This window comes from Hipposideros armiger, unplaced genomic scaffold, assembly GCF_001890085.2.
Source record: "Hipposideros armiger isolate ML-2016 unplaced genomic scaffold, ASM189008v1 scaffold_162, whole genome shotgun sequence".
NCBI classification, from domain to species: domain Eukaryota; kingdom Metazoa; phylum Chordata; class Mammalia; order Chiroptera; family Hipposideridae; genus Hipposideros; species Hipposideros armiger.
In genome coordinates, this window is record NW_017731512.1 from 2269488 (window position 1) to 2293733 (window position 24246).

Below are 24246 nucleotides of genomic sequence, written 5' to 3' on the forward strand. Positions count from 1 at the left end.
CTATAACCTCACCAATTTTATGTGATTTGACACGAATACCTTCCTGAGCTGTTTTCCACGGGGAAGATGAAAATGTTGACACACTGTATTTCCTTTAGTGGTGATAGATTTGTGTTGATCCACCCATGCTCTTTTGCCCAGTTCTTTGAAACGAACAGCCAGTGTTTAAATAACAGCTGTTTGGAGTTAGGGAGACAGTCTACGGACATTTAACTAACTGGCCTGTATATACACAGCTTGAAACCCATGACATTGACCCATGCCCTGAACAAGTGAGTAGTCAGACCCAAGAACACTGATTACTTATCAGTTACTGGACACAGGCTGCTCAGGAGAGAGCTTGGCTAAGATTACACAGCCAACGCTGGGAGATTTTTCAGAGCGGATAATGAAATCAGTTCCTCATAAACCGAACAAATGAACTTTTGGGTTAATTGCAAAGTTTGGAAAAGGGGATAGGGTTACAAAAAGTACCAAGTTAGTAAAGATTTATAAAATTAATAAGGAATACACTTATATAATTGCAGCTTTATTTTCAGCAATGAAATATTGAAAACAAATTAAAATCCCTGGAATGGGGAATGAGTTAAATAAATATAGTAGGTTCATATATAGTACAATATTAAGAAGCTGTTAAAGATGATGTTGAAGACTAATGACTGGAAAAAAAGTTACAATATTTTATTAAAGAAAAAATATCTATATATCTATCTGGGATTAAGAATGATTTTATTTTTTTTGCTTGGCTATATTTCTAAAATTTCTACAGTGAACATGTATTACTTTGATAATAACGTAATAAAAATTCACTCATGAGAGATGACTTATTTAGCCTCCAAATTCTATTTAAGCCACTTTAAATGCTGACAAACACTAAAGGACTAACATGGCTTTCTGTCGCCTTTGCTCTGCCTAGTTTCCATTTGCTAAGTCATGAAAGGTACTTTGCCATGGACTGTTCTGGTGGGATTAAAAATCCTGAAAGGCTATTGGCCCATTTATTGGCTATAAAGGTCCAAAGGCTATAAATCCCCAAATCCAAAGGCTATAAAGGTCCATTCATTGAAGCAGTACTTATAATGAAATGCAGTTGATGTGCCATTTAATTCGACTATTTACTATGTGTTCATTGGGTGCTGAGAGTGGAGGTGCCGGGAGGTGGAGGTGGGGGAAGAAATGCAGATGGATCCTCACAGCTCTTCCCCACAGTCCCTCTGGCCTTGGTGCCCTGAAGTCTAGTAAAGGGGAGAGTCAGAACTGCCACTTCACAATACAGATAATAATGCAACCACTCACTGAAATGTGCGCCAGGCACTTAGGTGAAGCTCCTGCATATATTAGTTTTCTTATTTACAGCAACTCTATAAATTGGTGGTGATATTATGCCTGGTTTTTAGATGTCAAAATTGAAGCTCAGAGAAGAGATGTACCTTACCTGAGGACACAAAGATGGTAAGTGGAGCTAGTAAGTTGTAGAGCATGTTATTAAAATCCAGTTCCCTGAGGCTCCAAAGCCCTTGACCTTGCCATTGCATTACCCAGTGTCAGAATGCGTTCAGTAGTGGGTTCAATAGTGCCATGCAACATGTCAGGCGAGGGCAGGGGAAGAGCTTAGCCCATGTGCTACCTGATGGGCACAGCCAGTGCCTGCTGGGTACATCCAACTTCTCTCCAGTTTGAATGAGAGTACACTGATTCACTCTGTGCTTGACATTTTGTTCTGACTCAGTGATGACCTTGAGGGTAGCCAGCCCATTTTGCTTGATTGACCACTTACACAACACAATGCTTTCAGTGAATAACATCATGCCCAAGGTTAGATAACATTCTTCTAGGAACTGTCCATGATTTCTTCTTCCAATTTGATCCCAACCTGCTCTTAGTAGGCCAAACAGTGTTGCCCCCAAATTCAAGTCCACTCGGAACATCAGGATATGATATTTGGAATAAGGGTCTCTGCAGATGTAATAACGAAGGTAAGGCTCAGGATGAGGTCACACTGGATTAGGGTGGGTCCTACACCTAATGAAAGTGTCCCCATAAGACAGAAAAGGAAAAGACACAGGAGCACAGAGATAATGGAAGCAGAGGCTGGAGTGATGTGTCTACAAGCCAAGAACACTGAAGATGGCTGCCAACCACTGGAAGCTGAGGGACACATGATTGCTTCTCCCTCAGAGACTGAAGAAGGAACCAGCCCTGGTGACACCCTGATTTCTTGAACTGTGAGAGAAATAAAATTCCTGTTTCAAGCCACCCAGTTTGTGGTAATATGTTATGTCATCCCCAGGAAACTAATATAACTGGGAAAACTTTTCTTCATTGTTTCCAATTCTTCACTCAAGAACAATAATTATGATGATAATAGTAATAAGTACTTTTTTAGGGAAATCAAATGATACACCAGAACTTTAACTAATTGCTACATACCTCATGAGGTATGTATTATGTTTACCTTTTATTTTACAGATGATGAAATTGAGGCACAGAAGGTTAAGACAGTTGCCCAAGGATGCATGGAGTGTAAGTGACAGAACCAGAGTTTACATCTAGGCAGCTGGGTTCTGGAGCTGCACTATTAACACTGCCCAACACTGAGACTCACTTCTGACTCCTTCCAGATGTGTCATTCTTGCCTCTCTTGTTGGCATCTGGTGTCCCTGCTCCTGCATTATATTTTCCTTCACATGGCTTGTGCACCTGGCCATCATGGTCTAAGGTTAAGTGACCCCACAACACTGAGAGAGGATCAGATTCAGAGCAGTGTGGTTACCATGGCCTTGGGCTGAGCCAGTCCACACCTCAAAGGAGACTTGGAAATACACATACCCTGGGACTGCAAGGAGGGTGTGTGTGGTGTGGGAGGGGCCGGGGTGGAGGGGAGAGCTCACATACAGGCTGCGTGGCTGACAGAGCCAAGGCCAACAGGCACCATTATGGAGTCCTGTGAGGTACCCAGAGATTAGCTCCCCAAAGGAAATATCGAATAACACACTTTATCAGGATTCCCAGTACAGAACTCACAAGAGTATCTTATGCTGCCCTTCAAAATAGAAGCATGTGACTGCTTTTCCTCATCTGAACTCTAGTGAGAACCACTTCAAACACAGTCTCATCTTATACCTCAGAAAACTGAGTAACACCTTGGAGAGGTTACAGAGGAGGCAGATCCTGCAATGCCTGTATCAATGGCTTATCTACTTGAAAATACAATGTAACCAACCATAACACAATGATGCAGGTCCAAATAATTAAATAACGTAAAATAGAGGGTCCTTTTATTATGAAGTTAATGAAAAAAAATTTCAGCAGGTGAGTACTATCACAATAAGCAAAAAAGTATCAAAAAAACACAAAGATATCCTACTGAATGGGAGAAGATATTTGCCAATGGCACATCTGATAAAGGGTTAATATCCAAAATTTATTAAAAAACCTCATACAACTCAACACCAAAACAACAAACAATCCAATTAAAAAATGGGCAGAGGACCTGAATAAACATTTCTCCAAACAGAACATACAGATGACCAATAGACATATGAAAAGATACTCAACATCACTAGTCATCAGAGAAATGCAAATAAAACCAAAATGAGATACCACCTCACCCCAGTCAGGATGGCTAGCATAAAAAAAATCAACAAATAACAAGTGTTGGTGAGGATGTGGAGAACAGGGAACCCTTGTGCATTGTTTGGGGATTGCAAATTGGTACAGTGACTAAAGAAAGTAGTATGAAGTTTCTTGAAAAAATAAAAAAATAGAACCACTTATGACCCAGCGATTCCACTCCTGGGTATTTATCCAAAGAAATCCAAAACACTAATTTTAAAAGATATATGCACCCCTATGTTTACTGCAGCACTACTCACAATAGCCAAGATAATAGAAACAACCAAAATGCCCATCAGTAGATGACTGGATAAAGAAACTGTGGTACATATATACAATGGAGTATTACTCTGCCATAAAAAAGAATGAAATCTTACCATTTGCAACAACATGGATGGATCTAGAGGGTATTATGCTAAGTGAAATAAGTCAGATTGAGAAAGACAAATGCCATATGATTTCACTATATATGAAATCTAAAGAACAGAATAAATGAATAAACAAAACAAATAAACTCATGGATACAGAGAATAAACTGATGGTTGCTAGAAGAGAGGGTGGTTGGGGGATCAGTGAGAAGGTGAAGGGATTAGGAAGTACAAATTGGTAGTCACAAAATAGTCACGGGGATGTGAACTACACTATGGGAAATATAGTCAATAATGTAAAAACTCTGTATAGTGTCAGATGGGTACTAGACTTATGGGGGTATCACCTCATAAATTATATAAATGCCTAATCACTATGCTGTACACCTGCAACTAACATAAAATAATATTGAATGTCAACTATAATTAAAAAAATACAGTTACAGAATGTGAAGTACAGAATAGGGAGCGTAGTCAATGGTATTGTTATAGCGATGTACAGTGTCTGATGGTTAGTAGACTTGGGATTATCACTTTGTGAGGGGTGTAAATGTCTAATTACTATGTTGTTTTATGCATCTGAAACGAATAATAATAATAAAATAACGAACAGAAGATAGTGAAACTATAATGTTTGCACTGACTGTAAATGGAACTGGGAACATCCCAAATGATGATGAGATTCCTCCCAGACGAGTGCTCTCCCCCTCACCTCTTGTACCCCAACAAGAGCTTCAGTCTATCCATTTTGTTTAGGAACACAGTAGGCAGAAGATGGAGATGGGAGTCAGGCACCAATTGCCTCATATCCAAATGCATCTTATTGTGGAATTTTATTATACCATTTAAACTTGATTATTCATGGAATAAACTAAACTCTCAGTATTTAACATTTTTTCTTTGTAGGTTTGGTCAGAGTAAACGAATAGGAAATATATATTTGCTAGCATGTATTGAAGCAAGGGCTGAGTTAGAAAAGTTTTCTCCTTATTTTAAAGCCACAAAAATGCCATCTTTCTACTTTATAAGTACCTTGAGATGTCAATTTTCTTCCCAGTGAGGTTCCACCACATTAAATGTCTTTCTCATGATACCTAGAGGCTTAAAACTCTCTGTGAACTCTAAGGCACCTGGGTGGAGCTAAATTTTCAGCCAAGGCTGGTTCTCTGCTCTCCAACCACATATCTGGCCCTCTGCCCTGGCATTTTGGGAGACCTGGGTTCTGGGACCGTAATCTTACGTGAACACCAATCTGTAAAACTCCCAGTCACAATGGGAAAAATGCCAATGGAGTGAGGTGCTGCCTATGGGTAATCCTCTCTGGGACGGTTAGCCTACCCTAGTGCACAATCTTTGCCTGCAGAAAAAGAAGTATTTATCATTTATCTTTCCCAACCCAATTCTGTTTCCTGTTAATTATCAGTGTTCAAGATTTTCTTTCAAATACTTTGTTCCCCCACACTTTCGAAAATTCATTTTAGAGTGTCTGAAAAGGACCACTTAGACCTCAGATGGTGAAGAGGGAGGAGGTAAAAAAACATTCTGGAAACTTCTGTTATGTCCAAAGACCATTTTTCTGTTCCCACTATGAAATTTTGCCATCAAGATGCAGGTATTTATGGAAAAAGGACAGGTAGTTTCTAATTCTTTCTCTTGGTCACCTCCTCTTACAGATTAGGATTCTGTTTTACATTTCTTGATGAAGTGATTACAGTGTTTTTCAACCTTGGCTACATATTAGAATCACCTGGGGAACGTTAAAAAAAATCTCACAGAAAAAGTCGAGAGCCATATTATTTTGCTGATATGTGGGATATAAAACTAAAAACAACAAAGGAACAATACAAACAAATGAAGAAACAGAACTCATAGACACAGACAATAGTTTAGTGGTTGCCAGAGGGTAAGGGGGGAGGGGGTGGTAGATGAGGGTAAAGGGATCAAATAAATACATGGTGATGGTAGGAGAACTGACTCTGGGTGGTAAGCACACCATGTGGTACAGAGATGATGCATTACAGAATTGTACACCTGAAACATATGTAACTTTACTAACAATCATCACCCCAATAAACTTTAATGAAAAAAAAATCTCAATAGCCATAATGACCTCAAGACCAATGGCATTAGGAAACTGAGGGTTGTAACCCAGGCATCAGAATTATTTTTAAAGGTCCCCAGTGGAATCCAGTGCAATCAAAGTCCAGGACGACTACTATAGTGGAAAAATGGCGTGCTCTGGTTTCTCTCAGCTGGAGCTGAGGAGTGTGTTTGACAATCTGCCATTGGATTTGGACTAATTCTCCATGTTTCCCCTCGTGCCACTAGTATATTTTCCACAGGAACAGTTTGAGACAATATAGATGCTTCACAAGACACCAGGAAATGATTAAATCATAAAAAACAGGAAAAAAAAAACCCAACCTTGAGAAATTGGTGCTATAGGAACAAGGTTTTATCACCTTTTTAATCAACTTAAAGGCCTCAGCTTTCTGAATCCAGGCTTGTCCTTTACCCCTCAGCCATGTGAAACCCCATTCTTTTCAGGCCTTGGTACTGTTCTCTTTAAAAGGAATTTTTACATTCTACTACTGTTTTTACACATAGGAAGCTTACATGTTCATAGACCAAAATAAAATCAAATTATCAAAACTCAGCAGAAACCACTTGGTTTGTCTGTGGAGGAATGATAATATCTAATGTTTGAACCAATAGAAGAAATTATAAAGGAGACACATGACAGTTTTGATCATGAAAACAGAAAGTGTTACTACTTGAAATAACTAAATTATAATGCAAAAAATGGTTGATTAGAATAAAAATCAAAGGATATAAAAAGGCTTAATATTTATAATGTATAAAGAACTTATTTGGAGCCAGCTGAGTGGCTCAGTTGGTTAAGAGCACGAGCTCTGAGCAACAGGGTTGGTTAGATTCCCATATAGTTCGATTCCCACATAGGCCAGTGAGCTGCGCCCGAGCTGAGCTGCTGCTGAGCTGCCAACAGGTGGCAGGATGGCTCAGCTGGTGAGAGCACATGCTCCTAACAACAAGGTTGCTGGTTCGACTCCTGCATGGATGGTGGGTATACCCACTCACAACTAAGATTGAACACAGCACTTTGAGCTGAGTGGCTGTGAGCTGCCGTCGGGTGGCCAGATGACGACTGGACTTGGAGCTGAGCTAGCTGCACACTCCCCAAGATTGAAGGACAACAACTTGGTCGTTTCCCTTTCCCAATTCTCCAACACTGTTTTCCTTCCCCAATTCCCCAATAAAATCTTTTTTTTTTTTTAAAGAGCTTATTTGAAGGGCTCACAGTCCAAAATACAAATGTACAAATAAGTCAATCCGGAGAGACCACTAGTAATAAAAAGTGACCGAAAACTATTCAACATTATTAGAGATAAAAAATAAATTAAAATTATGTGACAATAATTATTTAATTAGCAAAAGAATAATAACTAATACTAACAAAATTGAGGTGACTCTGGTATACTTTGACATTGCTAGTGATAATATAAATTTGGGCATTTTTTATGTCAATGAAAAATAATAAAAATCTTATTTTCAGCAATTTATAAGTTTCCACAACAGAAAATAAAACAAAGGTAGCTTAATGCAATAATGCTTATTGCACGATTGTCCATTGTAGAAAAGTAGTTATATAAATTTCAATGTCCCAAAGTAGGAAACTATAAATTATAGTATTTGGTCATGTTGGTGGACTATATAGCTACAAAAAATAATCATTAATAGACTATAAAAATATAAAAGTATTTTTAAATGTTCAATAAAATTAAACTATGGAACTAGATACATTGATTATAACTATGTACAATGATATTGAAAAGAAAACCAGCTAGAAGAGAATATGCAAATGAAATTATCTATACTAGCATATGATATCATAAATGATTTGCATTTCTCTTAAAATTTCATAAATAATTTAAAGATAATTTTTATCACAAAAATACTATATGCTTTTAGAATGAAGAAAAATAATCTCCCTGAGTCGCAGAACTAAAAGGCAACCACGACTGTAATATGTTTCTTGTAGTAAAAATGTGAGAGCCAGAAATTAACAACACGCGTTTATTTTAGGAATTTAAGTGAAGAGTGTAATGACTCTATTCTATTATGCTATGGGGAATACACATTAAAATGGCTACTATTAGTGGTGGTGATGACACATTAATTACATCCTGTTATGAATTATAATTGATTTTCCAAGGGTTCTTTCCTTCTGCTGCTGGTTGTATTTCAATTACCTTTTCCCTGCTATCACTTCCCAACATCTTAAATATCATCCTAAATTTAGAGGCTCCATTTTAGTCATGTGCTAGTCCAAAGGCAATTCCTTTAATCCAGCTGGAGTTTAGAGTAACTGCTTAGGCTCTGATGTAGCAGCACAATTTTATTTCATTGTGTCCTTGGCTCAGGCTTTTTTTTTCTGTTCCGTGCTAGATGCTGCTAAGTCACCAAGAGACATACTGGGCCCTCAAGGCACTAATAAGGAGCCCAGAAAAATACCCTATATAATATATTTTTCATTGTGGAATTTTTTCTTTTCTAATACTTTTTATTTTAACTTTGTTTTTCTCTCATTATAATCATAATGCTTGCTCTCTGTAGAACTTTGAACATTTGAATTTTAAATGAAATCATAAAGAATGAGAAAAAAATTCACATAGTTCTAACACTCTGAGGCAAATCCTATTCAATTTTAGCATAGTTCCTTCCAGTCTCTTTTCCTCTGCGTCGAGTGTTGTTTAATGTCAAGGTCAAGTTAAACATCTTTGGCTGTCATGTGAGGGCACTTTATTGTGATACCTCAGAAGCCCCCATTCAGCCTCATCATATTATTGCTTTTCCATCCCATACTTCAGCTACACCAGCCTATCCACGGTTTCTTGAGTTGCTGTTTAAGCATCATATATTTGGATACCTTCCCAAGGGGCACTATCTAGACATCCCCCACTCAATCTCCTTTCCTTTCCTTTTTTTTTGGCCGGCAATCTCTGGGTGCTGAATTTGCAGTGAATAGATAATAATATGCATACGGTCCCACAAAACCGAGGGGCACCAAAAAATGGGGGGACTATCAGAATATTTAGAACAAATCATTTAAATTTCGGCATGTATGTAACTTCTGTGCCATTTTGAAAACAAGAATTATATTTTGCAGTTTAGCAATTACTTTTATTTTGAGTTATCCAAAGCAAAAAGGATGAGGTGTGGAGGGAAGCATGACAGAGTGTAGAGCCTCAGATTCAACCCTGCAATTACAAGCCCTTCCAGAGTCTACCACCTCCATGAAACTCAGCCTGATCCCCAAGACCAGCTCAGCCCTGACGTCCTGTACTGTGGATACATTATCTCCGATGATCGTTATTATACAATATTATATTTGATTGTGTACAAGTCCTTTTCCTTGCTAGACAGAAAGCTCTGTGAGGGCAGGGACCATGTCTCCTTATCCATTTATTTATCTACCATATATCTTCTCATCCATGTACCTTCTGCCCCTGGAACACCGGGTGTTGCAATGAAGACACTCAATGCTTGTTTGCTTCATGAATGATAAAGAAATTCCCCTTGGCACCATTACAGCAGTTCTTTGATTTAAATAATGTCTGGATTTAGGATTTTAAAAATACATGGACTCTGCGGTTGGGTAGACAGCCCTTCACTGTGTTCTTGTTCACTTGGTGGATTATCTCCTGGAAGTCAAGGGACAAGTGTCTTCACTGAGGTTTTCAGCTGAGAGGCCATGATGGCTCCTGATGCTCAACTTTGTGCTCAGAGATGGCTGAATTCAGGCCCTTTGCCTTCAGCACTTGGAGGCATGGAGGCGAGGGCCCTTTTTTATTAATGATAGCTGCAAATTATTCAGTTGTCGCATGTGAGGTGGTTTACAGATATGGACTGTAATTTAAAATATGATATTGTCAGATTGGAAATATTATGCTCATTTTACAAGCAAGGAAACTACAGCTCAGCAAGGTTAAATGGCCTGCTCAAGATACAGGGTTATTAAAGGCAGAGCAATCCTTTTAAAATTGAGATCATGTCTCCCTGCGAACCATTCTCCAATGGTGCCCCGTTTTTCCCAGAGTGAAAGCCCAAGTCTTTACAAGGCCCATAGGCCCTGTGTGCCCTGTGTGCCCGCTCCCCACTTCCAGTCTGGCCTCATTTCCCATCACTCTCCTGCTTGCTGTTTCCCTCCAGGCCCTCTTCTCCACCCCCAGGCCTACTAGTGGCTCCTTGAAGGAGCCAGGCATCTCTGTCTGTAGGGTTCCCTTTGGGAAATGTTCCTTTCCAGATAGCCACGAGGCTCTTTAGCTGCTTTTGTTCAATATCAGTTTTCTAGGAGAACCACCTGGACCACCCTATTGAAGGTTACATATCTCGCAACCCCACCAATCTGCATCTCCAGACCTTGTTCTCCTTTTTCTTTTCTGTATAGCACTTGTTACCTTCTAATATACTAAACAATTTACTTGAATGTGTTCATTATTTATCTTCCCTATTAGAATGTCAGCTCCACGAAGACCAGGACCTTGTTCTCGGATGCATCTCAAGCACCTAGAATAGTGTCTAATATTTACTGAAGGGACCAATTAGGGTGAGAGTGATACTCCTCCGTACTATCTATTGTATTGATTACAAAGACTAATTCACTAGCTAACCTCTGGATTTTGGCCTTATAGTATTCTCTTGTGGCTTTTTAATTTTAATTTTTGGTGATCTTTCTTGATTAGGAATACCTCAAGATCCTACTGTGAAAAAAAGTCCAATTTTTCTCATAAAGTTTAATTTTTATAGGATTTTTTTTTAAAGATTTTTATTGGGGAATTGGGGGAAGGGGAACAGACAAGTTGCTGTCCTTTTGTTCTTCAGTCTAGTTGTGGAGGACGTTGCTTCACTGGTCCAAGTTGGCAACATCATTGTGCTCTTCCAGGGCGAGGCAGATCAGTCGCCGGCCTCTGAACAGCCCCTCACAGTGGCTGCTGGCCGCTCACGCTGGCTGCTGGCTACACACGGAAGCCCATGGCAACCCACTGCAGCAGGGGCTGCAGCTTACGCCGCCACAGGCGACTCACAGCAGCCCAGCTCCAGGTTGAGCTGTTGTTCAGTATCTTAGCTGTAGAGGGCAGTGTCACTAGCCCTCATATGTGGGATCCAAACCGGGGTCCTCTGGTGTCCCAAGCCAGCTCTTAACCAATGCACCACTCGGCCGACCCAATTTTTATAGGATTTTAAAATAGGATTTCCCCCTAATGCCCCATGAAAATATTTTAGAGGCAACATGAGTTTAAAGTTAAAGAATGGATAACTTCTATAGAATTTAGGAAATATTTGTTGAATAAAATCACACTCTGCAATTTTATTTTTAGGTTGAAATGCAAACTATAGGTCCACTTTACATTCTTGGATCTGTAAGTGTATGATTAACAAATAATAGAAGAATTTTTACATCAGTACAATGAGCAAGAGGGATTTCTCCTAGCTATCTATATCATCCATATTAATATAATAAAGAAGGCAACCTAGACTTATTTTTCTCATCAGAAACAGTGTAACATTAATGGAAATATAAATATGCTACAGCAAGATATAGTATAACTTCATATGTCACTTTTGCATATTCATTCTTTAGTGTCTTTTCCAAATGTCACCTTTATTCCAGTACCTTAAATGGCTAGTGCTATGGGGCAAATAGTGAAATTTCAGTCATGTGACCACTGTTTACTCAATTCTGAATCTTAGGAGATTTGGAGTAAATAGCTAAAATTGAATTCATATTAAGAACTAGGAAATAATCTTATTGAATTCCCATAGAAATAAAAGATCATTCTATAAGAAAGTTTTTGATGCATCTGTGAACATATTCCCATTAAATATTTTCTGGGCTGTAGAATTAAAATGCTATTGTATTTGAAAAAAAGTTGAATAAACAAAAATAGTGTTTTTATTGAAAAAAAGTACAAGTATTCATATCTGTAACACATATTGGTTTTATAAAAAATGTCTTTTTGAGTTTTTAAAGCAATATTCTAGTTAAAGAGATAATTTTAACATTTTGAACAGGTAATTGAATTTTCCTGTATGTTTTTACCAAAGCAGATGCAATTTATATAGCAAATGTTAGCACAATTGAAGATTATAGATTGATAGAGATTGCATAACTTAGGTGTGCTGTGTGTTTATTTATTTATTTATTTTCTTGGTGTTATGCCATTCTTGACATATAACAAAATTTAAGACCCAGAATAAATAATCCTAGTACCAAGAACGGAAATGAAGAGGCACATTCGAATACACTATCAGAGGAAGTGCAGCTTACCTTTTTTTTTTTTCTAAAAAGAGTTAGATCTAGAGTTTCCTGAGAATACCACATCCTGAAAAAAATGGCACCATACACCTTTAAAACTCCCTCAGTTCCATGGAAGACTTTCATAGTAAAGAGAAAATACAATTAGCCTTGTATGGACTTGACTATATTGTTGTTGGCATGGCCTAGCAGTAGTTTTCAATTTTTTTGATTTCCATCCACAATAAGAAATACATTTAATATTGTGATCCAGCATACACACACACACACACACACACACACACACACACATTCCTTTCTGGGTTAAGGTGGTAGATTGAACATACACATCAAATCTTGATCCCTCTGAAAAACTAACTAAAATGACAGTAACGAGATGGTTTTTAAAAAAACATAAACTCATAAAGAATAGAATGGGAAAGGAGGCAGCAACAGTATAATTTTGAAAGTGGGAAAGCAGATGGACAAGTTAGGTAACTGACTAGCTGAAACCAGAGAGAAAACCTTGTGCCAACACAGGGAAAAGCTGAGAAACAACAAAATTTACACTTCAGAAAACTCAAAAGGCTCAAAAATTGGCAGCACTTGGTACCTCTGGGGATAACAAGATAAGGAAGGTTGTGTGCATCTGCCCCACATCCTCAGGGCAGATGCTTCTCTCCTTTTCCAGCAGGGGACTGACTGGAAGGGTGAAGGGTGAAGGGCCATCAGGCACAGGTGAAGGGGGAGGCATTACACCAAAAACCAGGGCACCAAGCAACCACACACAGTCTGGACACTGAGAACCCACTGACACTGCATCACAATCATAACAATGGCAGCAGGTCCTCTACCCTCCAGCCAGGAGTTGATAAGTACTCTCTGGGGAATCTCAGCAGCTCGACAAGAGCTAAATATACCATCACCAGAAATTTTCCAAGAAATGGCTGACCCAGATCAACCTATGGTGAAGATCAAAGTTGATTGGCTCCAACCATATGGCTGGAAATTCCAGTCACCCTTGTTATCTTCCACACTTGGATGACTATGAGGAGACATCCAAGGTTTACTAAATATCTGAGGAAATCTTCCCATACAAAGATAGAAACCCAAATCAACTAGAAGGAAATAGAAACGAAGGAAAAGAAAATTTCAAAACATCGTCAATATCCTCACAGAGATAAGGCAATATACTATAGCTATGAAACAAAAATAGGAAGCGAAAACAGAGGGACATTTAGCAAACAACAACAATAATAAATGATAGCAGAAATAAAAATCTCAGTAAGAACTCCTAGAAAGTAGAGCTAAAAGATAAAGAGGTGGAAAACAGGAGAGGAAAGATAAGAAAATCAGAGGGCCAGTTGACAAGTTCAACCTCCAAATAAAGGATTTCCATAAGAGACAACAGAGAAAATAAGGGGAAGAGATCATAAAAAAACAAACAATAAAATATTCCAGAACAGAAGGCCATGAATTTCCAGTTTGAAATGAACCCTTGAGTATCCACTTTAGTGGATAAAAATATACCCATACTAAGAAATATTATGACAATTCAGAACACTGAAAGCAAAAAGTGAATTCTATGGGCTTCGAAAGATAAACATACATACAAACAAACAAAAACCCTCACTGCTGCCATGCAAAAATCAGAATGGCTATGGACTTAATGACAATACTGAAAACAAGCACATAGGCGGCAATGCTTTCAAAATTCTGAAGGGACATTATTTCCGGCTTAAATTCTGTCACAAGCCAAACTATCAGGTAGCATGAGGATGGGAAAAAGCCATTTTCAGGCACCAACGTTCTCAAAACACTTCGTTTTCCTTGCACCTTTTCTCAGGAATGCACTAGAAGATGTACCTCATCAACATGGGAAAGTAAACCAAGAGAGAGGAAGACACAGGCATAGGAGACACGACAGGGATCACAGGATGATGGTGAAGGAAACCCCTTGTGTGATCCCAGTGCGTAAGTGCAGAGGGAATCGGTCCAGGGAAGACTCGTGTGAAACACGGGACAGACGTGTTGACAGCTGTCAGCGTCATGGTTTCTGTCATCATACCATATTTTTGGCTGAAAAAATAGTGGAGTTTTACTGTTTGAAATAAGAATAGATCAAGAATGACAAGAGCATGATACCCTGTCAACTGGGATTTCAATCTAAAAGAAAATCAACAGAAATTCAAAAGGTAGTAGCCGTGCAGCAGCAGGCTTGGAGGGCAGGCAGCTTAGCTAAAAGGGGGGTGGAGGCTTCCAGGAGGACTTTTCTAAGAAAAATCACAGTGGAGCTGACTGGTTACCTGCTGCCATTGACCTTGTGGGAAATGTTACTCAGACATTATTGGAAGATGGGGGAAGAATTATTGCTACATTTTCACATGCTTCCCTACTAGGTGGTACACAGACATGCACACAGTCTGTAATGTACTTAACATAAGAGTCCTCAAGTACAGTAGTCCCCCCTTATCCGAGGGTGATATGTTCCAAGATCCCTGTGGATGCTGGAAATCGCGGATAACACCAAATCCTACATATAGGTGTACTGTATTTTCCCCCATACATACGGGCATTTCACAATTTCTCTTTGGCATATCTGAATTGCCAGCATCATTATTCTTGAGCTTTGGGGACTTTATTCAGTAAAATAAGCGTTACTTGAATGCAAACATCGTGATATCATGATAGTCGATCTGATAACCTAGACGGCCAAGTGACTAACGATTGGGTGGCTGTGCATACTCTGCACAGTGCCTGCCAATCACAGGAAACTTGCTTACTGGGTGATTCAATCAATACTAATCTAACCATGTTCACCAAATACATTAACCACCACTCTTTCTATTTGGCAAAATTGATTTTTATTGTGGTTGTTGTCAGGCTTGCTAATTAGCAATATTTAGAAATACTAATTTATATGAATGAGGGATCTTACTAATGTAAGATACAAGTGCACTTTGTCTTTAAGATCAAAGGTTCCACTTACACTGATTGAGTAGATAATTCATGCATTATCAGCATCTTAAATTATGTTAATTATGATATGAATTTCTCTAAGATTCTTTATTAAGAATTATCAATTAACCTTACTTACTGGTTAGCAGAAATGCTGGCAAAATTTCATGGAATAGTTCCTGACACTTAATTAAAAGGAGTCTTTCTGTTTTGAGTGATGATATGAAGCACTAGGGATTTTCAAAAATAATTAGTATCATCTCTACTGGTAAAATTGCTGATCACATCACAATAATGGCGTAGTAACTGCCCATAAAGTAAAAAAGAAAAAAATTATAAAAACTTCTTTCTTTCTTCTTTTTAATTTCATGTTACTATATTCACTATATTTATTCAAATGGGAACACTGGAGTATGTTTTTATGTGTGTTTTTTTTTAAATATTACAACTACCAAGCAATACAGGAGTTTCATTACCTTTTAAAAAATCACTCAAATACCCATTTTATTGAATACCTCAGCATTCAGTGATTCAGCAATAAAGACATAATAATATCACACTGTATGCTTCAGTGATACATCTCATTTGTGTGTGGGCTTTTTGCAATCCCAAAGCAATTTTTATTAATAAGGTTTAATGCATTGATTCCTGAATAGCTAAATATTAAATGGTTTATTTGTTCACTAGCTGTTCATCATTCATTTATTTACAATAAGTATTTTTTTTTAAAGATTTTTTTATTGGGGAATTGGGGGAGGGGAACAGCACTGGGGAATCAGGGGAAGGGGAACAGACAAGTTGCTGTCCTCTTGTTCTTCAGTCTAGTTGTGGAGGACGTTGCTTCACTGGCCAATGTTGGTATTATCATTGTGCTCTTCCCAGGTGAGGCAGATCAGTTGCCGGCCTCTGAACAGCTGCTCACGGCAGCTCTTGGCAGCTCACACCAGCTGCCGGCCGCTCATGCTGGCTGCCGGCCACACATGGTAGCTTACAGCAGCCCACTGCAGCAGGGGCTGCAGCCTACACTGTCGCCGGTGACTCATGGCATCCCAGCTCCAGGTTGAGCTGTTGTTCACCATCTTAGCTATAGAAGGCAGTGTCACTGGCCCTCATGTGGGATCCGAACTGGGGTCCTGCTGCACAGAGCTGGTGTCCCAAGCCAGCTCTTAACCAACGCACCACTCGGCCGGCCCACAGTAAGTATTTTTTAAGCAACTATTATGTGCCACACACTGTGCTGTCGTATAGTAAGCCGATGCCTGTCTTCCAGAACAAATGCACTATTTCCATCATCTTTAATAAAGGAAATGATACCTGATAAATAGCAATAGCATGAGGTATAATAAAGACACTTCATTCTTTTTGTGATTATTTAAATTATTCAATGGGAGGACTCCTAAAACTCAGTCTAAGAATGAAGGAATAAAGTTTGTATGAACATATAACTTTTAAACTTCCTTTTACTATGGATAGGAATTGCCATCAGGTACTGGAAGAAGGGAAGATGAAAACATGCAAATTAATCAAGCTTAGTACTTTAACTCATGAAAATTAATGTAAAAATTAGCATTAATGAATTAATAAATAATAACAATACATTCAATTTACTGAGTACCTATTCTGTGCTGGCCATTGAACAAGGATTTTGCACACATTATATCTCATTATTTCACATGCAACCTTATTAGGTAGGTATTATTCCTGCTATTTTAAAGATAGACAGATAGAGAGATGGATAGTTAGACAGATGACAGAAAGCACAGCGAGGTTAAGTCATGTGCCTCAGTTCGCCCAGCCTAGTGGGGGAACTAGGATTTGGAACAAGTTCTATTTTATTCCTAGACTGGTTTTCTCACCAGTGTGTCAAATTAATTCAATTTTCACAAAAAATTATTTGGGAATTCGCCATACTCAAGGCCCTAAGTCTTTCCATTCGAAAACAAGGACATAAAGCTCCCAGTTTTGTGAAAACATTTTTTTTTAACTCATACACACACAAATGGACTTTTGTAGACTTCTGTAGTTCCACTAGTAAGTCATCTAGGTGTTTGTAATCAATGCAAGGGAAATGCATAGTCTAGCAGGACTGCCTTCATCAGAACAATGTTTGGGTAATCCTAGCAAAGCCAAGTGATTATAACAAAGCAAAGGCCAACCACATGCATATACCTGGGATAGTTATTGGCCCATGCTGGACAGCATCATCTCAGACACCCTCCTTACACAGCAAAATATTTGAACTAGGTCAAATTAGGAGATGGATGGATTGATCTTGCCAGTCTAGGCTAAAACAGCCTTAGGGAGAAACATTTTGAATCAATGACAAAGTGACTTAAAAAAAACTTATTTAATCTTATCTCCCAAGAAGATGAGATCTGTCTTCTTTTTAATCATATTTAGAGAAATCTGACTTCAACCAAAGCAATCATGGTTTTCAATGTCTGACAAACTGCAGAATTACAAATCTGCATTATTCATTAATCGAATCCTTTGAGGAATTCAAAACAGGTAATGGTAAATTTTTTCTCAACTTTCAATTCTTATTAGCCTAGCAGTAATACTGCCAGGAAACGCCAGTGTGTAAACCTGGATACCATTTGTACTAGGATGGCCAGAGATGGCAATGTTTAAGTGTTGCTTTCAGAAAATAATGGAAATTACTGGTGCATTACCTTAATTGACACTTGAAGGGGTAGGGAGAGACTATTTGTATTGTATATATAATGACAAAGGGGCATGCCTTGAATATATTTGCCATATTAATTGAAAAAGAAGATGTCATTTGACAAATACTAAACTTATAGCTGATTTGTACTGTTTCATTGATTTATAAGTGATGTGACTTTTGTGTAAGAAAACATGCTGAGCAGCATGGTAGAACATGAAGAGCTTTGGAATTGTACCTAAATGCAATTTCAAACCCCAACTCTGGCATTTAGACTGAGCTACCTGGGCAAGTTATTTTCATTTTGTGGTCTTAATTTTCTTACCTGCAAAATGACTATGTGGGTATTGAATGAACCCACAGAAAATGTCTAGTCAACGCCTGGCACGTATTAGGTGCAAATAATGCTATTTTCCTTCCCTTTCCTTCTTAGGCTCGAAGTAAAGGAAACTATAGGGAGGAATAAAAAATGAATCAGACATAGACCCAATAGGATACTGCAAAGAATAAAAGTGAATAAGCTATGAACAGCTGGGTGGTAGATTGCAGTACTGGTCACAATACCCACAGCTCCTCACCGTACGCGGTGGAGCCTCTTTCCCCACACCTTGCATTTGGGCTGTCCTTGTGATTTGCTTTGACCAACAAAATGCAGTGGACATTACTCTGTGAGAGTTTGGGCCTAAGCCTCAACAGGCCTTGCAGGTTTTGCTCTTATTGCTCTTAGGAACCCACCACCACCATGGGAACCAGCCCAACCTGGTGGATGCTGAGAGGCTCCATGGAGCAGAGATGAGTCAGCCCAGCTGAGGCCCCTTAGGCAAGTCAGCCCTCAGGCAACCCAGCGGCTGACCACAGATGTATGAGTGAGGCCAGCCAACAACAGGAGTACTGCCCACCAACAGAACCGTGGGCTAACTAAATGATTGCCGCCACTAAATTGGGGAGATGGGAGGGAGAGGATAGTTTTGCTGCAACACATAACTGACACAAATATAAGAAAACATGAAGTCATGACATTTTTCAACCAAAACAAAATCACGAGAACACAGGTTCAAAACAATTTTGGTAGGGCCAGCCGAGTCGCGCGTTGGTTAAGAGTTGGCTTGGGACACCAGCTGTGAGCAGCAGGGCCCCGGTTCAAATCCCACATGAGGGCCAGTGACACGAGGGCTGCGCCCTCTACAGCTAAGATGGTGAACAACAGCTTGACCTGGAGCTGGACTGCCATGAGTTGCCAGTGATGGTGTAGGCTGCAGTGGGGCTGGCTGGCAGCGGGTGTGAGCTTTAGTGAGCTGCTGTGAGCCACCGTGAGCAGCCGTCCAATGGCCGGCAAGTGACTGCTTCACCCGGGGACAGAGCAATGATAATACCAACATGGACCAGAGAAGAGACGTCCTCCACAACTAGACTGAAGAACAAAAGGACAGCAACTTGTCTGTTCCCCTCCCCAGATTCTCCAATAAAATCTTAAAACAAACAAACAAAAGTTTGGTAAAGATTAGTCACTGCCTCCAACAGAATGACATGGTACCACCATTGCTACTGCATTAGATTAGTGAAAGATGCAAATTTCTCATCACTGGGAATTAAGGATTTCATATACAAATGAATCTTTGTAACTGGAGGTACAGAAATTAATTTTCTACAGGTAATATTCTTCTGAGTTTCTACATTTTCAGAGTCCAGGAACTGTTGTCCTGCATGGTACATGGCAACAGAGGGAAAAGATGGCAAGAAAAGAAATGCTGCGAAAAATTAGACACTGATAATAAAACAAAAGGAATTTGGGGCAATGTAAGTGAGTTTTATACTGTGCATAGCAGAAAGCAAAGTCTGGGTAATGTGTCTTCTTTCTTGTGCCAGCAATCCATTGCAGAAAAAGGATCCTGGCCTTCCCCTAACCTTCCCTTTTCCTTCTTTACCAAGTAGAGCACACCACGAAAGTGATTAAATATAATTTTAAAATTGTGTCATATTGGTTTCTCTTTGTGAAGCAGACAACTAAGTATGCCTTTGAAGGAAATAATTTGAGATACACGAATGAAAAATCACCATGCAGCTGCAAAGTGCTTCTCTTGAATGTGGGCTAAATTCTCGGATTTGTGTAATAGGTAACTTTGTGCTTATTTTGTGCGAATTTCAGAGGTCACCCACAGGTTCTTTCTGAAAAGTGTGAAGTCTGAAGAGTGAGGAAGATGCCTTGTTCCCCCCTGGTTTCAATCAATATTGCAAGTAGAGTGGGGTTGGGCAGTAAAACTTACAGACAAATGAACAGTTCTCTGAGGTGGCAGTCACCATGTCTACTCATGTCTACTTCCTTTAGTGCCCAGGAAAATGCCAGCCCTGAGCAGCAGCCCCCAGATATTTATTGGCCTGAATTGAAATCCTCCAGTTGCAGATTTATGCAAATTCTGTGAATGCTCCACTATGGAGCAGGCACACAGACCTCATACCTAGAGGGAAGACATACTTCTTAGGAAATCAAGCTCACAGCGAAAAGGGTAGAGAAAGAGTGGGGCTAGTGAGAGGTAAGAAGCAATGGGAATCACTGTTTTCTGTGTCAAAGAGAGATGAGACCAGGGTCAGGACAGAAAATGTGTCCCTGTCATTCCCCAGCCAACCCTTCCCTCTGTCTTCCACTTTTTTTTTTTTAAAGATTTTATTGGTGAATTGGGGGAGGGGAATAGTTGGGGAATTGGGGAAGGGGAACAGACAAGTTGTCATTCTTCAATCCTCACTTGTGGAGGGTGCCAGTCACCATCTGGCTTCCCGTCGGCAGCTCATGGCCTCTAAGCTCAAGGTGCTGTGTTCAATCTTAGTTGTGGGTGGGCATAGCCACCATCCCATGGGGAGTCGAACCCGGCAGCCTTGTTGTTAAGAGTGCATGCCCTATCCACTGAGCCATCCGGGTAGCAGCTCAGCTCAAGGTGTGGAGTTCAGTCTTAGTTGCGGGTGGGTGTAGCCCACCATCGAACAGGCAATCTTGTTGTTACACCAGCTGAGCCATCCTGCCACCTGTTGGCACCTCAGCAACAGCTCAGCTTGGGCACAGTGTCACTGGCCCATGTGGGAATTGAACCGGTGGCCCTGTTGCTCAGAACTCGCGCTGTTAAGCCAACTCTTAACCAAATGAGCCACTCGGCTGGCCCCCGTCTTCCACTCTTCAGTTGGGATTTATCAGGGAGGATAAGAGGTTGAACAGTTAAGGACAAGTCAGAAGAGCAGTTCCAGAAACTCAGGTTTAGAAGAAAATTTCTTAGGGATTGTTTGGCTTGATCTCCTCAAGGGCCCAGAAATTCCTAAATGTTGATCATCCAACTTTGGTTTGAAGGCTTCCAATGATGGCTTCCATTCCATTGGTGTGGGCCTCTAGTTGCTAGATTGTCATGATATTGAGCTAAAGATTAGTAGTGCATTGTTGGTTCTGGCTCTGCCCTTTGAAGCGACTAAGGACATCTCTTCAACCTCTTTAAGCAGTTGAAGACTGGCCGCACATTGTAAAAAAACAAAAGAGCCCTGGGGTAGAGGTTAGAACACTTTGGTTTTGCTCCTGACTAGCTGGTTTCCACTCTCTCACATTTTTTTTTTGGTTACATTAATAAAATGCTCAATATTTTGTTAATATTACTTTTGAAAAGCTGCATGAAGAATGGAATGTAATTGTCAGGTTCAAAGGTGATCAAGGTTGAGGACAGGATGTGATTTACTTATTAATTTTTTTAAGGAGGGCTCAGCTCACACTGGCCCATGTGGGGATCGAATTGGCAACCTTGGTGTTGTCAGCACCATGCTCTAACCAACTGAGCTAATTGGCCATCCCTGATTTATTTTTTTTTGAAGTATAATATATAGGATACTGGACATGAAATGGTTAGACTAGAGGTCACAAACCCAAATGCTTTTAGAGGCAGGCAGGTAAAGGAAACATTTGACAGGGACGGGGAGCTGGTGGTTGGGGTTCTTGGAAACAACAGGAAGTGGTAGAAATATGCCACTTGAAAGACATGCTCAATTTAAAGGCATCTGTGGTTGCTAGCCACTAAGACTGTCTCCAATGATACCCACTCCTAGTGTTCACCCCAATGATACCCACTCCTTGTATTCACCCCTTTGTACGGTCCCCCCCACATTTCACAAGGGCTGGTCGGTGTGCCCACGAACACATGGAGGAAGTGGTGCTATGCCACTTCTGAGGTTAGGCTCTGAAAGACCGCAGCTTCTGCATTGGGTACTCTTTCACTCAAGTGTGCGCTCTGTCTTTGTCAGCTGCACGTCGTGAAGATATTCAGGCACCCTATGGGTGGAGTAGCTGACGCAGTGAGGAAGTGAGGCCTGCCAGCAAATGCTCCAGCAAGGCTGGAAACGGATCCTCCCCCTAGGTGAGCCTTGAGATGACTTCGTGCCCAGCGAGAGCTTGACTGCAACCCCATGAAGGACTCTGAGCCAGAAGCACTCAGCCAGCCAAGCCGCGGCTGGATTCCTGACCACAGACACTGTGAAATTATAATTGTCTGTTATTTTAAACTGCCAAGCTCGGGGCAAATTGTTATGTAACAACAGATAACTAGCACAGCATTCTAATTCATTTTAAAGCACCAGTGTACACATGCACACACACTTTGCTCTGCTGGTGAAACAAAATTCAGAGCTCCAGTTTACAGCCTGAGGTTTCTCAATAGACCCTGGATCTGGGGAAGCCGGAAAGGTATGGCTTGAGGTCCTTTGGCAGCTTAGATTCTACTGGAAGGGAGGAGATGGAATCTATTTATAGCTCATATCTTCAGAAGGCAATTATTTTTCCCACCAATAGGAACAAAGTATATTTTCCCCTATCACTATAGTGTGACAACAAACATTGGGGCAGAACCTATAAGAATCCAGACAGAGATACTGTTCTATAACTACAAGCAGTGCTTGGATTAGAATAGGAAGCCGGGGGAAATTCCCATCCAATTAAAATAGAAATGTATTTCCTTAGTAATTAAAAACTAGGAACAGGTATTTCACAAGAGTATTGGAAAAACAACCCTTACCAGAAATATAATAAACACTTAGTCACTTAGAGTCTATAACCAGAAAGTGAGAGTTCTCTTCTCTCCACCCCTCTCCCCATACTAGTAATAAGAGCCTTGGAACACAGAAGCAGATCTTAGGGGGACAGGATCTTAGGGGGTAGGACATAGAGAAGAAGACTAAGATATGTCTTTGAACAAAGAAACAAGTGACTGAATGAATGAGGAACCTGGACAACTAAAGGAAAAAGGAATGTGTGGACCAGAATTCAGAAAATTCCTCCAGGTAATGGGTTTCACCAATTCCTTAGTGAAGAAGAACTGAGAGTCTGTTTCGGAATCCCATTGAATATCCTCTGTAGGCTTTGGCATAGAATTAAGCTAATGATTAAGGTAGGTCGAACATGAACTATGGAGTGTTAGTTTCCAGAGCTTAGAGTCAGCCATTCTCAAAAAATCCTTTTGTTCTATTGTGAAAGAAAACCTTCAGGTTTTGTTACAGATACAGCTCACAGGAGTGGGCATGCTCCTTAGTCAGGGACCCCCTGCCAAGGATGTGTACAAACAGGTTAAGCTGAAGCCCTAATAGAATACTGCTTTAACAAGAATTGTTCCTGTCAACACAATGCGGCGTCATTATCAGGTAGTTTCTGGAAGTGCCAGGAAGCATCATATATTGTGGGAAATTATAATCAAAATCTATTGGGTTGTTGGAAAAGTCATGACATATTTTTTCTATGTTTTTTGGTTGCAAAAATGCATCATGACTTTTCCGACAACCCAATAGCTGAAGCTGGGCCATCAACATGGAAAATCAGGAAAAATGTTAAGTGCAGTGCAGTGCTTGGCATTTTTGTGCAAACACCAAAAATGTCTACTGGGCAGACTGAGAAATACACAAAAGAAGGTGCCATTAGAAAACAAGTGTAAAAAAGGATTAGTATCAGGCCCATGTACATAAATCAGTCAAATATCAAATATTGATAGTTTGTGATTTCTACTGTTTGGAAGAAAACATCCCCTTGTTGGTAAAGGAGTCTGTTAGTTCAGGATAGTTGTCAAAACCACTGCACTAAGATGCTTCCTTTTTTGTCGGTATACTTGTCGATCTTATACTGATAATCATAAACAAGAGTTTTAGGAGACCGGTGGACCCAGAGACAGAGGTTAACGAGGAGAGAAAGGGGCTGGACAGAACGATCCTCAGGAGGAGCTGAGGATTCCAGCAGCTCACACTGTGCATTTCTACTCTTTTGCCATCTTTAGGGGAGACCAAGTTAGTGATCATCGGCCTGAGAGGGAAGCAGC

The 24246-nt window shown here is 40.0% G+C and overlaps 1 protein-coding gene across 1 annotated transcript in view; it reads right to left on the reverse strand.

Moving 5' to 3' along the window:
- Positions 1–24246, reverse strand: part of KCNQ5 (potassium voltage-gated channel subfamily Q member 5) — a 191029-nt gene that overhangs the window by 30550 nt on the left and 136233 nt on the right. The gene's annotated exons all lie outside the window — the stretch shown is intronic.